At 36.9% G+C, this 19225-nt stretch overlaps 1 long non-coding RNA gene across 1 annotated transcript in view; it reads right to left on the reverse strand.

The window, feature by feature from the left end:
- LOC114209563 (uncharacterized) overlaps positions 1 to 19225 on the reverse strand; it is a 289818-nt gene that overhangs the window by 258171 nt on the left and 12422 nt on the right. The window contains exon 2 of the long non-coding RNA XR_015768155.1: positions 8104 to 8194. This is a non-coding gene — a long non-coding RNA (uncharacterized LOC114209563). The remainder of the gene's footprint in view (positions 1 to 8103; positions 8195 to 19225) is intronic.

Here is a 19225-nt window from a genome sequence, read left to right on the forward strand (position 1 = left end):
ATAAGCTCTTGTCCCTTACTGATTAAAAACGGCTCAACTGGCAAAAACTCCCCTTCACTTTCTGACTGCACATGTCCAGTTCTGCTGGACTTCACTAAAGCATTAGGGAAGCTCTGGGAAAGAAGTGGTAGGTAACCGTTTCAAGCTTATGTGAGTTTTGTTCAGTTGTACCTATAAGACATGGCACAAAGAGAACTGGGTAACCTACAAAAGGAATATGATATATGGTATTACTTAATTTGCTATGTATGTCTCTTACCTCTTCAATGGGAATCTAAGTGTCTCAGTGGCATAAATCTGTTCTGTAGAGAATATTACCCACAACTACTATCACCCCTCCCTGTCTCTGCCCCCAATAAGGATGTGAAAACACTCCCCACCTACTATTTTTAAAGCTTGTATTTTGAATTGTTTTCTGATGATGCTGCTGTGTTCCTATTATCTGGTTTCCTTAAGACCGCAGCACATCTATGTAGGAAGTTTGACCAGTTTGCTACACAGTCCCTTGCTAAAGAAATAAAGAAAGCAAGTGAACTGTCTGAAGTTGGAACACTGGGCTAATTAGCCCTCACAGTCCAGCCAACTAACCTAAACTTTCAGACTATGTTTTGAAATCTTTTACCCTTGGATCAAGGTCAAATCATTCAAGTAACTCAAAGTTGGTTTTCATCACATTTATTTATCTTTATGTCCTACAACTTAGACATTTTTTACATTCCCTCCTCTATTCCATCAAGATGGGTTGGAAGAAGTTGGCCAGTTGTGTATTCAGTTCAAGTTATCATGACACTCAAACTATGTCTATGTCCAACACACCAATGGTGTTTGTTTATAGAATGTTCTAAAAATGAGAGGAGATAAAACAAATTCACCTTCTTTATCTTTTGGGTACAATATAACATCCAAATAATTTTTTAAGCTCTTTATTTTCCGGTCAGTGGTTTTCAAAAGTTGAAGATAAAGTTAACAGAATACCTCCTCTAGCAGAAATTTGGGGAATTCTTTTGACCCAGAATAAATGTCCTTAATGTTTTTAAATGAGAAAAGTTTGAGAATTTGAAAAATGTACTCATTCACTTAACAAATATTCTTTGAGCACACTATTGTGAAAAAGCACTAAAGGATCTTGTCATCACTTTAAAAACTGGTGTTTATTTTTCTGCTTATAAAATACTAAATATACTCATGCAAAACAAATAAACAAAAATTCAGAAACATAAAAGCACCTGCAATCACTCAGTCATTCAAAGATAAACATTCTTAGCCTCTGATGGATGTCTCTATTGCTTCTTTGGTGGTGTCCTCTCAAAAACACTTTCACAGAAACAAATCGAAGGTTAAAAAAATTCAAGAGTCTCTACTCACGTAGAGTCCACATTTTCCAGGTACTGGGATTATGTCTTACTCTTCATGGTACCTACCCCAAGAACTGACACATACTATGCACTAATAAAAATGTTCAGGGTGACAGTTCCTGAGTCTCATTAAAATCCATACCCAAACAAAATATATTAATAAGCTCTATTCCTCTCAAGTTGTGCTGTTAAAGAGACACCTAGAATGTTCAGTCACATTAACTCTTTCTGATCATAAAGTGATATTCACCAAACTTAAATAAAGTTTCTCTATGTTCACCACAAGATGATCGTGGTATCATTTGGAGCACATATGGTGATGGTGTCAAATTCTATTTTTTGGGGGGGGCGGGTGTCGATTCTTAATACTCTGTCATCTCAGCTCAACCAGAGTAAGGTGAAGATTTATTTATCATATCAGTGACTCATTTTTCACAAATGATAAAAAGTGACTAAACTGTAAAATTATAATTTTAATATTTCTACCTAAAGGCTCAAGTAATTGAAAAACAAACAAGGGGGGAAAGAAGTGAGAACAAAGTCCATTATTTTTCCTTTGTTTGGGAATTACATGGTACTTTCCTTCAGAAAAATGATTCCTAGCAGTTATCTGTGTGCTGGATGTGAACAACTGGACTGTTTTAATATAGATTATTTTCCCTTTAAAACTTGGTATTAAAAGGGACATGCTATTGTTGCCTGACTAGCTCAGTTAGTAGAGCAGGTGACTCTTGATCTAGGGGTTGTAAGTTTAAGCCCCACATTGGGATAGAGATAACTTAAAAATAATATCTTAAAAAAAATAAAAGGACTTGCTAGTCAATTCATGGGGAAGAGTACCTTTCCACTTCCCCATCTTTGCACCTTCAGGACATAAAACAAATATTTCCAATCTCCTGAAAAGTGTGGAAGTGGGTCCCATATTTGTACAACTAAGTTCTTTTTGCCCTTAAGGAAATGAAACTAGGTTTTATGTTGATTTTAGATATAGTTTTAATATGTAATCAAGCTTTACCGTGTTCTTCAAAAGAAGAGAACTTTTGAGTTGAGAAATAAAGAAGTAATAAATCTGACATGGAGGCCTAAGGGGCAATGGGTTGGTACCAGTTATTGAAATGGGAGAGGCAGAGAAGCAGATTTGGGGGAGCGGGAGAATCAGGAATTCTGTGTTACTTGGTGTCTCTGATGACAATTCAACCCTGGTCCTGTGTTCCTGGCACTAATTTGTTTAGCTGAACTTCTGCCTTAGTCTTGGTTCTCATCCTGCTCCAGTACCCCATAATAAGTAAAAATCCTGCTTAGTAGTGCCCAGCTTCCTTACTGGGGCTTGGCATCACCTCAGTTGGGATGGCCATAATATATAAAAACAGGCCATCCAGGTATTACTTCTGGTCTGTCTTTCAAAGACAAATAGCTCCTTTTTCTAGAATCCATGTTGAGCAGCTTTTATATGGAACCCTCTATACTAAAATGATGGATCATCAGTCTTTTAGAAGTCTGGGATGTCACCCAGGGGGTGACTCAATTGGCTAAGTGTCTGCCTTTGGCTCAGGTCATGATTGCATGGTCCTGGGATCAAGTCCCACATCTGGCTCCCTGCTCAGTGGGGAGCCTGCTTCTCCCTCTCCCACTGCCCCTCTCCCCTGCTAGCGCACTTGTGCTCTCTCTCTCACTTGCTCTCAAATAAATAAATAAATACATACATACAATACAATACAATACAATACAATAGAAGTCAGGCCCCTTTCTGATTTGTCTATCTTGTAAACATTCAGCTTTGTCCCCATGAATCCTGAGAGGGCCAGTTGTTTAGGTAAGAGGACTAATTTTCAGACTATTCATCTGTTAGCTGAAGAAAATAAGATGCTATGGGATACATAGACAATAGTATAATTAAAAATAATCATCAAGATCTTTAAGATCCCATCAGGCAGAAGAAAATATATGCTATTTTGCCTCAATCACTAATTAGTGGTAGTTTTCAATAAGAGGCACCTCTGTTTTAAATAACATATCTGAAAACTGAACAAATGCCACTTTTTAAAATAAGCCTCAAAATGATGAAGTACGGAGTTAGAGTTACCGAGTTATTTGAATTGCACAGTTAACCACTGGAATAATTCAGGCTAATTGACTCCACAACCCCTCCATTATCTTGACAATTTAGAAAAATGAGGGGTTCCTATCCTGAATTGCCCAAGAAACTATGGTTGTAGACCTGAGGTATGGTCTTTTTATTGTAAATGATGTTCTGATTTGGGTTGGCAATATTTTAAGTGACGTTTTAGGGTTCAACTTCTTTCTTGGGGGAAAGAGAAAAACCCAAGAAAGAGGTCTTTAGAACCCCATGTATTATAACAGATGCCAGGCACACATTCCACATCCACAAAGCCCAAGTTGAAAGCTGATGTTCATTCTGACATTTCATAGTTCCCATTCTAATTCTCAAGTATGAAAAGACTTAATTGAATGAAAATAACTGGTTTTAAAACAGTGTAGTGGTTTGTTTAATTGAATATATTGAAATTATTTGTTAATAAACATATTTCCTATAGCTGCCAAACTAGTTCTTTCTAATGCATTTTGCCAGGCTATGTGCTCAGCTAAATGGATATCGACCTTATTTTACTCTAGTTGACTGCAGAATCAGTGAGGAGTTCTTAGCTCTAGAATTCACTTCTCCTGGTGGCCCAACAAATGTAAACTTGCTAACTTTCAGGGATGGCATTAAATATTTTCTCTTAGAAATGCTGAATACAAAAAGGAATAATGTTCCCTATCAATGACCAACTCAAGTGTTTTATAAAAGCATTTTAGTAAGCAAGATACAGCCTATATTTTTAGAAATTAGTAAGTCTATCTATTAACATATTTATACCAATTGTTTAATATCATAATACATAGAACAGTTATTGACCAATAAAATAGCAATTACCGATGTAACATAGCGAATTAATATGCATGCTTATACTCCACTGCATTTGCATACAGAACAGCTAAGATATTTTTATTATGAGTAATGCTTTCCCAAGCAAAGTAAGCCTGGTATTTACCTGGGGAATTTAGCCAGCAGAAGGTAACACTGGCAAATTATATGGTTTAAGCCAATTTGAAGAGAAGTTACTTATCTCCTGCAAGCAATATACTCTCATATGCGTATCTTCTGACCTATCTTAAATATATGAGGAATTTGTTCACTCCGGCCTCACGGAACTTGTGTAAAAGTCCATGACATTATCAAATGGCAAAAAGATATCTATTGGTAAGATGCACTTTTTCCATTAACCCATAGTGACCTATAAATGCTAAGCATTTAGAAACAACTGATGACATGAGAGGATTATAAAAACAAAGATATCACTTTTCTTTTTCTCCTCTAAGGAACAAGAAGCCAAATGAGATGAAGAGGGTATGAAAACAAAACAAAACAAAACAAATAAAAAACCCTACAAACAAAAACAAAACAAAACAAAACAAAACAAAAACACCTTGAGTGAGACATCCCTGAACATCCATGGGAAGCCAGGAAAAAGTTAGGAAAAACAGAATCATAAAAGATGTTTGTTTTCTTGAGCCACCCAAATTATTTAGGACAATTACAATGAATTTTAAAGCAAGTTTATCAGTACGAAATTGATTTGGAAAAGTTAGATTGAATATGAGCAAAAAGTGATGAATCAGCAACTGAATGCAAGAAATGCTGATCCAGGAATTAAGCAAGCCAGCTGAGATCTATGCCCAGGGCCAACATTTGTACTAAAAATCACCATAACTTCCCATGTGCTGCTAGCGGCAAGTCAGAAAGTCTAACTTTCAAATATCAATAACAAGTTGCAAATTTTATTTGCAAAGGTTTCTAAGGTTGCCTATGTTTAACCATTGGAAGAGAGCTGCACCGAATTTACCTTGATTATTCTCACACCCCCTGTGGGGATCGGACCCACAGAGAGCTGGTATGAAGATTATTTTACACCAAAGACATTTGAGATTTCACAGATACAGGAAGGAGGCTTTTTGGAGCTTCTCTTATCTAGCTTAAGGCAGCAACTTCTGGGAGTGAGGCTGCCATAAATCCCCTCTCAGGGGAGTTTTACTGGCTGGAAAGAGGACTGAAAAGCCCACTTGCACCTGCATAAACAAATACTAGCACAGACTTTGTTATCTCCCATTTGCTCCTCTAGAAACCCATCTGTTCTTTCCATAAGAGCCTCATCTCCCTCTGCCTTTCCCCTTAATAAGTTAGGTATTTAAACCCCTGTCTTCAGCTGTTTGGAGAGTCAAATTTTCTCTGTGCTCCCACTACATAGGTGAATAAAAGTTGACTTTTCTCTTGCTAATCTGTCTTTTTTCAGCTTAATTCACAAGTCCCCAGTTAATGAACACAAGAGGGTGGAGGAAAAGTTTTTCCTCCAAAGAACCATAAGATGCAAGTAAATCTCATCTTCATCATAGACATGCGATAACAGACTCAGAGCAATTAGGAAACTTGCCCAAGTTCATTGAACCCGAGAAGTCAAGATTCAAATACAAAGCTATATTGTCCCATGGTATATACACTAGTAAAATACATGAAGTTGTTTGTGTTGGATTTAAAGACTCTACTAGTCCATGTGAACTGTCAAATCTTAAAAGCAATTCTTCCAAGACCCTACCATCTGTGTCTTAATTCTGAATGTTTTGGTATTCACTGGGAAGAATATTATTTGGGTGACTACAAGGTTTATCCAAATTATTTGGTGAAAGCAAGGATAAATGAAGCATTTAATTTTACTTCCTTCACAAAGGTTTCCAAGGTTGCCTATGTTTAACCATTGGAGGAAATTCCTTACATACAACTGGAAAATTGACTCAGGGTAAAAGAATCTAGCATGACTAAGATTTGCGTTTGTCACACATGGGTAATGAGGAAGTTGAGCAGACAATACACAGGACCTAGACCCACCAGAGACCAATGTCTCTTAACCCCTAGGCATGCCCTAACCTTGCAATGCTGAAGAAATGGCCCCAGAATGGCTGTTACTAGCAGCCATGAGGGAAGGCAACCAGCCAGGGTCATGGAGAATCAACTGCAGCCCCGAGATGAGGGTTAAAGGAAGAATGGCCTGGGGAGGAGGAAGGGAAGTAGGATGGCAGTGCAAAGATGTAAAAGAAAGTCCCCTGTGATGGGCACAGGAAAGCAAACCACCTACAAAACACTAGAGTAGTTAGCACTAGAGACCTAACTGTGTTACAAGAAGGCAGGATAAATATTACTACCACCATCCACTGAAAACAGTAAGGATGAACTAATAGGGATAGATTTCCAGGGTATTTTTTAAGTCAAGTTACAGAACCCAATGATAATATTTTTGTTTTTAAAAATCCATAAAGTGGAATATATTTCCTAAGGATAAATAGAAATGTCCATCTGTAAATACATGGTAAAAGGACTGGAAGGATACTGTGGAAGTAAAAGAGAGCCCACCAAAGGAGAACAGTCAGAGGCTATTTAGTGAGAGCTTGCTGCTGCAAGGGAGTTAGCCACCATCACTGGTGTTTGGCAGAGACTCAAAGACAGGCTGGTGTCCGTGAAAAGTGGTGGAAAGAAGTGTTACAGTGAAAAAAAAAAGCAAGCTTCAGATACGCTGTGATTGGAAATCGTTGGCATGGGAGGCTAGAGACAGGCTAACTACAGGTCGGGGGTCAGATGTGATTGGTTTGGAGAGCATATTTGGCTTCCTCCGGTTGCTCCTGCGGTGGAAACTGACAGTCATTGATCAAGCTCTGAGATTTCTGGACCAGCTGCTGCAGAGCTTGTGGTTTCGCTTATGAGCCTGCTTGTTGCAGAGGTTGTATATCAGAGTTCTATTGATATATATAGTCTGGCCCTTGACTGTTTATTCAGTCTCTCAATATGCGCCAGACTGATATTAGTGGTCTTTAAAGTCTAAATTCTTTATCTGTAATGTTTTATTTTTTTGTATAAGAAGAATACATTTACTCATTTTTTACTTGTTATAAGTTTTTAAAAAGTCTGAGGCAAAATGGTGGAAGGATGGTAATTGTCATTCCTAATGCTTATGATGGGTCCTATTCTTATTTTATAGTAGAGGGAAATGAGACGTGAAGAAGTTAATCTGCCCAAGGCTGCACTGTTGATAAAAAGCAGACAGAATTTAATTCCAGGTATATCAGATCCTAAAAGTTACTTTTCACTGTGCCATGATGCTGCTTACAAAAGCATAGCGATCCTAACATTAAAAGAGAGAACAGTCACTACCACTCACGAAGGGTAAGCATAGACATGTTGGATTAGCACAATAGTAGTATCTGTTAGTACAATATTAGAATCTATCTATCAATATGCTATTAGAACTCAGAAATGGTTGATGCCCTTTTTCAAATTGAGTTTATAAGATTATCATATAATAGTCCTGGATGAATTATTACAGTCCGATCCTTTGTATTTCCAGAAGAGTAGCTTTGGCTTTTGGAAAAAAATAGCATTTCAAATGCAATTATAACCCATGAGAAAACAGGATAGTATGGAAACTATTTATTTTTCAAATAATTCCGTTCAGAGAACAATCTATCACCTATAGTGCTGATGAAATAGTATATACCAATAGCTCTTCTAGTTGATGCTAATGAATTCTTTTCTGTTGGTTTAAAGCAGGATGTGAACCACTTTACTTTTTCATGTGCAAATAGAGTTATCCTAACTTTGATTATCTTATTGATCAAGAGCTTATAAAGGTGTTATATTTACCTCTGGCTTAAGGAGGGCAAACCAATACTTGAAGGGCTGAACTCTTCTCTTTTTTAAAAAATCTTTAATTGGAATCACAGGTTATCATGACCTATGAATTAAAAAAATAAAAGTAATTTTTATATTAAGTAACTGTAGCACTCACCTGAGACAACAGATTAATATCTATAAATATTTTTTCTAATTTTCTGTCTTGAATTTTACCTCAGTGATTTACACAATAATCCCAAGCTTCACAACATGAAATACCTTAAAATCATCTGGAGGGCTTAGAAAAGTGTATCAATGCCTTCGCCTCCACCACATACACATCCAAAAATTCTGATTTAATTGGTCTAGAGTATCTGCATCAATATTTTTTTTAAAAGCTCACCAGGTGATGCTAGCAGGCAGCCTGAGTTGGAAAGCACCACTATAGACCAAAATGGTTAATACAAAAAGGATTTCATGATGCAGTCGTTGAGTTAGCTTGCCAACATCCATCCCTCTGGGTCCTGGAAGGCTGAATCTACCCCTATCACCCAGAGTCAGTCCTAATGATGTGCACATGACCCAGTTCAGAGTAATCCAGAGCAGAGTGGAAACATCCCTGAGAAGTTTCTGTCAGTCAATAGGAAGTGTACCGTCTTAGGTTCAATAGCTGGGGTCCTATAAAGTAGACCGACAAGAGACCGATTAATAAGGAAAAAACACCCCAGAAGTTTATTAATGTGTACATTGCACATACACATGGGAGAACTCAGTGATGACTAATTCAAAGGAGTGGTTAGAAACCAGGCTTATAGGGGCACCTGGGTGGCTCAGTTGGTTAAGCGTCTGCCTTCGGCTCAGGTCCTGATTCCCGAGTCCTGGAATCGAGCCCCGAGTGGGGCTCTCCTGCTCAGCGGGGAGCCTGCTTCTCCCTCTTCCGCTGCTGCTCCCCCTGCTTGTGCTTTCTCTCTCTCTGTCAAATAAATAAATAAAATTTTTAAAAAAGCAAAAACAAAAAAACTGGGCTTATATTGCATCTTAACGAAAGAAAAATAAATGTGCGATAGTGAAGTGACAAGACAAAGGAAAAGGATTTTAGGCTTCCAAAGGTAGCGAACTATGGGAAGGTAAATACATGGGGGAAACTAAGAAGGTAAAGGCTAGCTAGTAAGGCTTGTTATATAGATTCTTCTCGTGTTATCTCGGGGCAGGTAAGTCTAGAATTACCTCCAGTGATTAAGAATTGTTCGGCCCTTCCTAGTTCGGGGGGGGCGGGCAGAGAGTTTTTCTGTGTTTCCTTTTTCTCAACTAACCGCCTTCTCAAAATCATCCATTTGCCAGATTGGCATATTTTACAGTGGCATATTCTGAATTCTTTCTGAAGGAAGTCCTCTTTTGTGACTGCAAACTGTAAGGACAATGTGAGGAATGGTTTATGGCATTTTATTACCACATGGAGGAATTTTTCACCAATAGAAGAAAAACCATGTTAATATGCAAAGAGAAACAGAATCTAGAGTTGGAGAAAGAGCCCTGGTTTTCATTCAATAAATATTTATTTATTATGTGTCTTGGCTGGTGACAGATAACTGATATTGAGTCCCTGGATCAATCACTAGAGTTTCTACTAGAAGTTCTGTAGTATTAGCTTAAGTATTTCATTCCATTTTGAGTCTGGTTTCTATTGCTTGCAACCAGAAGTGTCCTGAAAAAACATTTTTGTAACATCAGAACCAATTTTTGAAGTCATAGAATAGCTCACCGCTTCCCAACTCCTATTCTTCCAACCACAGCTTTAAAATCTTTTTCTTTTTTGTGAAATATAACGTATTCAGAATAGTACACAAAACACTACGTGTAACCACCACCCAACTCAAGATATAGAATTTTATTAGCAACCCAGATGCTCGCTTGTACTGTTTTCCAATCATTAATTCCTATGCACCCATTGAAGGTAACCAGTGTTCTGACTAGTGGTAATCAGCTTCCTTACATTTCCTTACAGGCTTACACCTTAAGTGTGGATGCCTAAAATATAAAATTTTGCCTGTTTTTGTATTTTACATGATGGGAATCATGTAGTATGCGTGTGTCATATTTGGCTTCTCTCTATATTTGTGAGATCCATCAATGTTCTCGCATGTAGCTGTAGCTCATTCATTTTTATTGCTGTATAATATCTTATTGTATGACTATGTGACAGGTTACTTACTCATTCCACTGTTAGACATGTGAATTATTTCCACTTTTTGGCTACCGTGAATAATGCTGCTGTGGACATACTTGTGCATATCTCTTCATACACATGGGCAAGCATTTCTGTTGGGTATGTATCTATCAGGAGAATCACAGATTATTGAATATAATTATAGTCAACTTTAGGAAATACTGTCAACCTGGTTTCCAAAGTGGGTTTAACTGTCTATATTCCTTCAAGTAATGGAAAATAATTTCTTTTGCTCTAGATCCTCACCAAGACTTGACATTAGCTGCTTCTTAAGTGTGCCTATCCAGTTAGGTGTGCAGAAATTTCATTTTGGTTTTAATCAAAATTAACATGATTACTAAAGAAATTAAGTACCGGTAGTTTACTGGCCATTTGGATACCTCTTTGTTCAAGTCTTTTGCCCACTTTTCTACTGTGTTGTTATAGCATTTTCATATTGATTTGTAGGGAGATTCTCTGTATATCTGAATAGAACCTGCTTTTTATCATATGTGTTGCAAATACATTCTCCCAGTTTGTCTTGACTTTTCACTCTTAATGGTATATTTCGACAAACAGAAGCTCTTCATTTTAATGTAGTCTTACCAAACTTTGCCTTTACAATTAGGGTTGTGTGTGTGTGTGATGTTTAAGAAATCAGTCCCTACCATGAGTTCATAAAAGTACTCTCCTTTATTATTTTCTGGAAGAATTTTTATGGCTCTTACATTTAGATGTAATATCCCACTCAGTTGATTTTTGTGTAAAATGTAAGGAAAGGATCATTTATTTTCTTCTCTATGTGGAAATTCCCTTGTGCAGTACCATATAACGAGAAGACCCTTCTTCCTCCACTATACTGCAGTGGCATGTTTTTTTGTAAATGAAGTGCACATGTGTGTGTGGGTGTCTGGGATCTCTATTCTATTTCATAGGTCTATTTTGTACCAATACTTAGTAGCCTTAATTACAATAACCTTCTCATAAGTCAAAATATCGACTCAAACAAGTCCTTCCACCTTGTTCTTCATGTGTATTTTGGCTATTCTTAACCTTCTGCATTTCCGTATGTATTTTAGAGTCAGTCTGTCACTTGTGCTGCTCCCCACTTAAGTCTCCCCTAAAACAAAGCTGGTTAGGATTCTTATTGGAATTGTACTGATCCAACAGATGAACTCAGGAAGAAATAACTTGTTTATAACATTATAGTCTTCCAGTCTATGGGCATGATATACCCTTCTGCAGGATTTCTTTAATGGCTCTAATAAAATGTGATAGTTTCCTACATGGTGGGCTTGCACATCTTTAGTTAGATCTAATCCATGGTTCTTTTTAATGCTGTTTTAAATAGTAACATTTTATTTTGTTTTATTTTGATTTTATTTATTTATTTGAGAGAGAGAGCGATTGAGCGAGTGTGAGAGTGGTGGGGAGGGGGGTGGAGAGGCAGACGGGGAGGATAAAAGATAGGATAGAGAACCTCGAGCAGCCTCCTTGTTGAGGTTACAACCCAATGCCGGGCTCGATCTCCTGACCCCAAGATCATGACCTGAGCTGAAATCAAGAGTCTGACGCTTAAACGACTGAACAACCGAGGCACCCCTTAAATAATAACATTTAAAAAAAAATTATTTTTTCTGATTTTTTGCCAGTACATAGAAATGCAGTTGATTTTTGTATATTGAGTGTAAATCTAGCAAACTTGCTAAACTCACCTTATGTTTCTTATACTGTATCTGTAAATTCTCTTAGATTTTCTACAATCACATGCATATTGACTATGAACAATAACGGTTTCAGTTCTTCAAGTACTCATTCATTCATTCATTCATTTTATTTATTTGTTTTACTGGCTAGAATTCCAACACAATCTTGAATAAAAGTATTCAACATAATAACATCAATTCAATGTAATAAAAATATGTGATATTCTTATTTTGTTTCCTATCTCAAAGGGAGGCTTTCAATATTTTAAGTATAATGTTTAACCTAGGCTTTTTACTAATGTTTTATCGTATGAAAGAAGTTCCTTCTACTTCTAGTTTACAAAGTGTTTTATTCACAAATAGATGTTGAATTTTATCAAACACCTTTTCTGCATCTATTAAGCTTATGATACAATTAATTATTCTCCTTTATTCAATTAATTTGGTTATTTATACTGATTGCATTTCTAATATTAACTCAGTTTAATTCATGAAATAAACCCAGGTTGGTCATCATGCATAATCTTTTGCATTAATATTGATATATTATCTATGTGTGAGGCAGGTTTTTAACTTCCTTTCTCATTATCTGCTTAAAAGGTCTGAGTATCAAGATTACTCTGGCTTCAGAAAACAAGTTGTTTCCTCTTTTTGTCTTCTCTGAAAGATCTTGTGTAAGATTGACATACTGCATCCTTAAATGTTTGGTAGAAGCCTGGCTCTAGAATTTTCTTGCCAGTGTAGTGATCTATTGTCAAGTTGGCTAATCTTGTTCACATCTTCTACACTCTTGCTGATCACATATACACACACAATTTTTAAATCTGTTCTGTTACTGAGAGAGGTATGTTAAAAATTTTCTGATTTTGAATTTTAGTTCTTCAGTTACATCAATTTATGCTTCATATATTTTGATGCTGTATAATTATACATAAGTATTTTATATCTTCATGGTGAGTTAAAATGTTTATTATTATGAAGCACACATTTTATTTCTAATAATGCCTTTTACCTTAAAGTGTGCTTTCTCTAATATTTATACCACTATCTTAGCATCCCTTTGGTAAGTGTTTGCATTTTTTTCTATCCTTTTATTCTTTTTGCATCTCACATTTTATTTTTTTTTATTTTTAATTTTTTATTGTTATGTTAAACACCATACATTACATCATTAGTTTTGGATGTAGTGTTCCATGATTCATTGTTTGTGCATAACACCCAGTGCTCCACGCAGAACGTGCCCTCTTTAATACCCATCACCAGGCTAACCCACCCCCCCACCCCCTCCCCTTATTTTATTTTATTTTTTTAATTTTATTTATTGATTTGACAGAGAGAGATAGCGAGAGCAGGAACACAAGCAGAGGGAGAAGCAGGCTTCCACGGGGCAGGGAGCCCCATGCTGGGCTCCATCCCAGGGCCCTGGGATCATGACCTGAGCCGAAGGCAGACGACTGAGCCACCCAGGCGCCCAGCACCTCACATTTTAAATGTCATGTTTGTAAACAGCACAACCTTTTGTTTGTCTTTTAATGAAGTATTTAGCTCTTCTACATGTAATGCAATTAATGATATATTTGTGCTTAAAAGCCACCACTTTATGTAGTGCTTTCTGTTTATCTTGTATCTCCTTTCAGCCTTCATTTGGATTTTTTATTTTGCCCTTATATTAACCTGAAGGTTATATACTCTTTTACTATTTCTTTTTAACAATTTTCCTAATGATTAGAACTCATGATTGACTTAGCAAAGTCTACCATTATTTAATAGATTCACCCTCTTCCGAGACAAGGGAAAGTCCTTAGAAAACTCAACACCTTCCTGACTTATATGCCATTCTTCTCAGGTATTTTAATTGTCTCAATATTTCACCCCAAGACATTATTATTTTTTTATTTTATTATGTTATGTTAATCCCCATACATTACATCATTAGTTTTTGATGTAGTGTTCCATGATTCATTGTTTGCGCCTAACACCCAGTGCTCCATGCAGAACGTGCCCTCTTTGATACCCATCACCAGGCTAACCCATCCCCCCACCCTCCTCCCCTCTAGAACCCTCAGTTTGTTTCTCAGAGTCCACAGCCTCTCATGGTTCGTCGCCCCCTCCGATTTCCCCCCCTTCATTTTTCCCTTCCTGCTATCTTTTTTTCATTATTATTATTATTATTGCTTCATACTCTCAGTATTCTTTTATATCCTCCTCCCCCATATTTGCCACTATCATTGTCTTTCTTTCCTTCCTGCATCTTCAACCTTCTGAAATTATTTTACATCTATCTAGAGAACTCTTTTCAGTATTTCCTTTAAGTCGGGTATGATAGCGAATTCTCTTAATTTTTGTTTGTATGAAAACATAATTTTGAAAGGATATTTTCATTGGATATATAATTCTAGTTTGGTAGTTATTTCCCAAAGGCATTTTGAAAATGGTATTCAATTATGTTCTGGCTTATTTATTTTTATTAAGATGTCATCTCTTGGAAAGCAGTTGAGTAGCCATTCAAAAATATAGACATAGAATTACCATATAACCCAGCAATTCCACTCCTAGGTATATACCCAACAGAACTGAAAACAGGTATTCAAACAGACACTTGCACACCACTGTTCAGAGTAGCATCATTTGTAACGCCAAAAGGTGCAGACAACCTATGTGTATCAAAAAACAGATGAATAAACAAAATGTGTGTGTGTGTGTGTATGTGGTACACACATACAATGAAATATTATTCACTCATGAAAATTAATGAAGTTCTGATGTATGCTACAGACTGGATAAACCCTGAAAGTATGCTAAGTAAAATAAGCCAGTCACAAAAGGACAAACATGGTATGATTCCATTTATATGGAATACTTGTAATGAGCAATTTTATAAAGACAGAAAGTACAAGAGACATTACCAGGGTTCGGGGGAGATGAGAATGGAGTTATTTTTTAATGGGTACAGAGTTTTGGTTCGAGATAATGAAAAGTTCTACAAATGAAAAGCAGTAACGGTGGCACAGTATTATGAATGTCATTAATGTCCCTGAATTCTAGATTTAAAAATAGTTAAAACAGTCAATTGTATGTTATATATATATTTTACAACAATGGGAAAAAAGTCAGCTCTCAGACCAGTTGTTGCACTTTTGTGCCATCCTTGTTTTCTTCCCCTGGCTGCTCTAAAATTTTACCCTTGTTTTTGGTTTTCAGCTTTTTTTTTTTTTTTTGCTTTGATGTAAAGTCTTATTTTTACTCTTCTTGCCTATAGTTCCTAGCCACCCTGAAACTGGAGCGTCATGTCTTTGTTAGCTTTGAAAAGTTCTTGGTCATTGTCTCCTCAAATATGGTTTTTGTTCCTCTCTTCCTTTCCTTGCTTTCTGGGAATCTCCAAGAATCTGAGACCTCCCTAGATTTTCTAAGTCCCTCACACTTTCTTACCTATTTCCCATCCTTTTCTCTCTTTCAACTTTATTTTGGATATTTTCTTTAATTTTACTAATTTTCATTTCAACCGTCTCCAAGTTTTCCATGCTTCATTCTGCATATTTTCTTGTGACATATATTCCACCTCACATATTCTCTACATGATGTATCTGATCATTCAGTTAATTTCAATTATATTTTCAATTCTAGAATTTCCACTTGCTTTTTAATTTATAAAATTTCAATATTTTTTTAAAGATTTATTTATTTTAGAGAGAGAGTGAGAGTGGGGAGGAGGGGCAGAGGGAGAGGAAAAGAATCTCATGCAGACTCCATGCCCAGCACAAGGCCGGACACAGGGCTTGATCCTTGGTTCCTGAGCCAAAACCAAGAGTGGATGCAGGGCTTGATCCCTTGTCCCTGAGATCATGACCTGAGCCAAAACCAAGAGTGGACGCTCAACCAATTGACTGAGCCACCCAGGCACTCCTATAAATTTTAAATCTTTTATCCTCACGAAAATTGTAATTGGATAAATAGAGCATGTGCCTGTTAACTCCAATATGTAAAAGTCCCTATGTAACTCTTCTGTTTCTATTGCTTTTTTGTAATACATTTATTTTTTTTATCCTGTTGTCTTGCTCCATCACACAAAATTGTTGGTAAAAATAACTTGAGGCCTAGGATGCTGTTATCTTCCTCAAGAGATTTACAATGAATTAGTCCAAGTTCCTGGGAATACTGGCAATCCAGGATCACCTCCAAATGACCACACATGATTTAAAAGCTGGTGGATGTCCTTGGAAATGCTTATCTTCTTTATGGTTCTCATTTTCTTCTAAGCTGTAATGCCTCGTTCCCAGCCTGATGATGAACAAGTAGTTCACCACTGTCCCTGCTTGGTGGGCCCTGGATTCTCAGCTCTACGCCTTTAAGGGCTTATTCTAGGCTGCAAAACCATGGGGCAGCCACTTCATTTCTATGCCTAGGGAAAAAGCAGCCCCATTATCTAGCCATTTCCCTAGTTCTCATCCCTCCCCCAGATCCCAGCCTGGTAATTCATTATTGTTAACTGTGAGATGCCCACATGCTTTTTTTTAAAATTCTTAAATAGCCTTTTAAGTTGTCCTAGAAGGTTGACTAAAATTGTCTAACATATCAATACTAGATGACCAATTTAGACCCAATGTTTCATATGCTTAGAGAAATTCTTTTCACACAAAACAAGAGCCTCTTGGGTCAACCTCCGCTTTCAGAGGAATCAATTATACATTTTTAGAATAAATCCTCCCAAAAACAATGTAAATTTTTACTGTGAGCACTGTGTCATAGAAGGGACAAGTTGCGTGTCAACTACCGTTAGTATCAAAAAAATCAGAGATATTTGGCTCACAAATCAACTGATTGCCAAGAGTGAGGGTGAGGATGAAAATGTTCCAGAAAAGCCACTTAGGAAAACACTTTTTCTTTTTATTATCTAATTAATTTTGCATATTTTATTTCCCAGCAGATATGCAGCAGCACAAGCTTCATTTTATCATGTCATTTAAAAGCATGGGTGAAAAGCAACCTGTAATAATTAGGTTCTGAGGAACTGGCGAGGAAAGCAGAAGAGCCATTTAATCCCATGTTCAACATCGGAGGCCCATCAGGGCTCTACAACAGCAACATATGGCCCCTTGGTGAGATCGAGCCAGAAGACTGTTTTGGTATGGCCTACAAACTATGAATGGCTTTTATATTTTTAAAGGACCATGTGCACACACACACACACACACACAATCAAAGAAGCATATGTAATAGATACCATATATTATCTAACTCTTTACAGAAAAAGTTTACTGATCCTTGTTCTATATCATCTTGTCAAGACTTATGAAGATTCTGAGAATTTTACCTTATTTGCAAGCTAACAGTTTAGCCTGCTATAGTTTCTTAGATGGTGGCAGAAGACATGAGACCCTATGGTCAGAAACGAAAGACTTATTTCTCACAGTAATAGCAGTCAGAGATAATCAGCATTTGCATCAATTCCCTAAGCCCCAATTCCCACAAGGCAACATGAAGAGAACCAGGCAAAACCTGCACATACAGTGTCTATCTTACAAGAGAGGAATTTAAGGAACCTGAGCCTAGGGAACCTGAACCTTCTTTAATGGGCAGTGAGCATACCTGCTCTCTGCTCCCAGGGGGACATTATCTCAATCTTCAAAGGCTGGTTGCTATACAAACATTAAAAAAAAAAAAAAAGTCTGCAACAAAGGCAATGTCCAAAAGATCCATGGAGAATCATCTCTCAATAAATCTAAACTTGTTATCTACAGCTACCACCTTCAGCATGTTATGATAGCTTTATCATTACAAAAGTTGACCTGAGCCAGAAAAGTATTATTTTCAGTATTCCCTTTAAAAAGCAGAGGAAATAATATATAGAGAGATATTTCTAAAGGCAGTTTAAAATCTTAACATTTAAAAACTATTTTCAGCTACTTTGAAATTTCTGATATTGAGAAAGTTTTCTTTTTTTTTTGACATAATGCTTTATTGTCTCTTTCTGGCACATGGATGTTTGTACACAAATATACACATTTTTTAAAAAAACATACTCTATATAAAGTTTAACAAATTTATCAATTTTATTGGCTCAAATTAGAGCCAAGGTCATTTTTTAAAATGTGCTGAAACAGGACATCAAAATATTCTCTGAATTAAATAATGGTCTCATTTAAAACTGATCCATTACAGAAGAATTTTCAAATCCTCGAGTGTTCTTCTAACTCCCTCATTAATTGCTTCATATCACCTTAATTTTTTTATTTCATTATGTTATGTTAATCACCATACATCATTAGATTTTGATGCAGTGTTCCATGATTCATTGTTTGCGTATAACACCCAGTGCTCCATTCAGTAAGTGTCCTCTTTAATACCCATCACCAGGCAAACCCATCCCCCCACCCCCCTCCCTCTAGGAACCTCAGTTTGTTTCTCAGTGTCCATAGTCTTTCATGGTTCGTCTCCCCCTCAGATTTCCCCCCCTTCATTTTTCCCTTCCTACTATCTCCTTTTTTTTTTGTTTAAACATATAATGTATTATTTGTTTCAGAGGTACAGGTCCGTGATTCACAAATGGCCAACAGACACATGAAAAAGAGCTCAACATCGTTCGGCATCAGGGAAATCCAAATCAATACCTCAATGAGATACCACCTCACACCAGTCAGAATGGCTAAAATTAACAAGTCAGGAAACGACAGATGTTGGCGGGGATGTGGAGAAAGGGGAACCCTCCTACACTGTTGGGAATGCAAGCTGGTGCAGCCAATCTGGAAAGGTTGAGGTTGAGGTTCCTCAAAAGGTTTAAAATAGAGCTACCCTATGACCCAGCAATTGCACCACTGGGTATTTACTCCAAAGATACAAATGTAGTGATCCGAAGGGGTAGGTGCACCCCGATGTTTATAGCAGCAATGTCCACAATAGCCAAACTATGGAAAGAGCCAAGATGTCCATCGACAGATGAATGGATAAAGAAGATGTGGTATACACACACACACACACACACACACACACACACACACACACACACACACACTGGAATATTATGCAGCCATCAAAAGGAAAGAATTCTTGCCATTTGCAATGACGTGGATAGAACTGGAGGGTATTAGGCTGAGCGAAATAAGTCAACCAGAGAAAGACATGTATCATATGATCTCACTGATATGAGAAAGGTTTATTTCTGATAGGGTCCAGTAACTGATAAATTATATTTACCTTCTAACTAACTTCTTAACTGAATCTTACATTTTCTTTTTTGGAGGCA

This window comes from Eumetopias jubatus, unplaced genomic scaffold (genome assembly GCF_037043125.1).
Source record: "Eumetopias jubatus isolate StellerSeaLion01/CBP00866 unplaced genomic scaffold, mEumJub1_p1.0 scaffold_5, whole genome shotgun sequence".
NCBI lineage: Eukaryota > Metazoa > Chordata > Mammalia > Carnivora > Otariidae > Eumetopias > Eumetopias jubatus.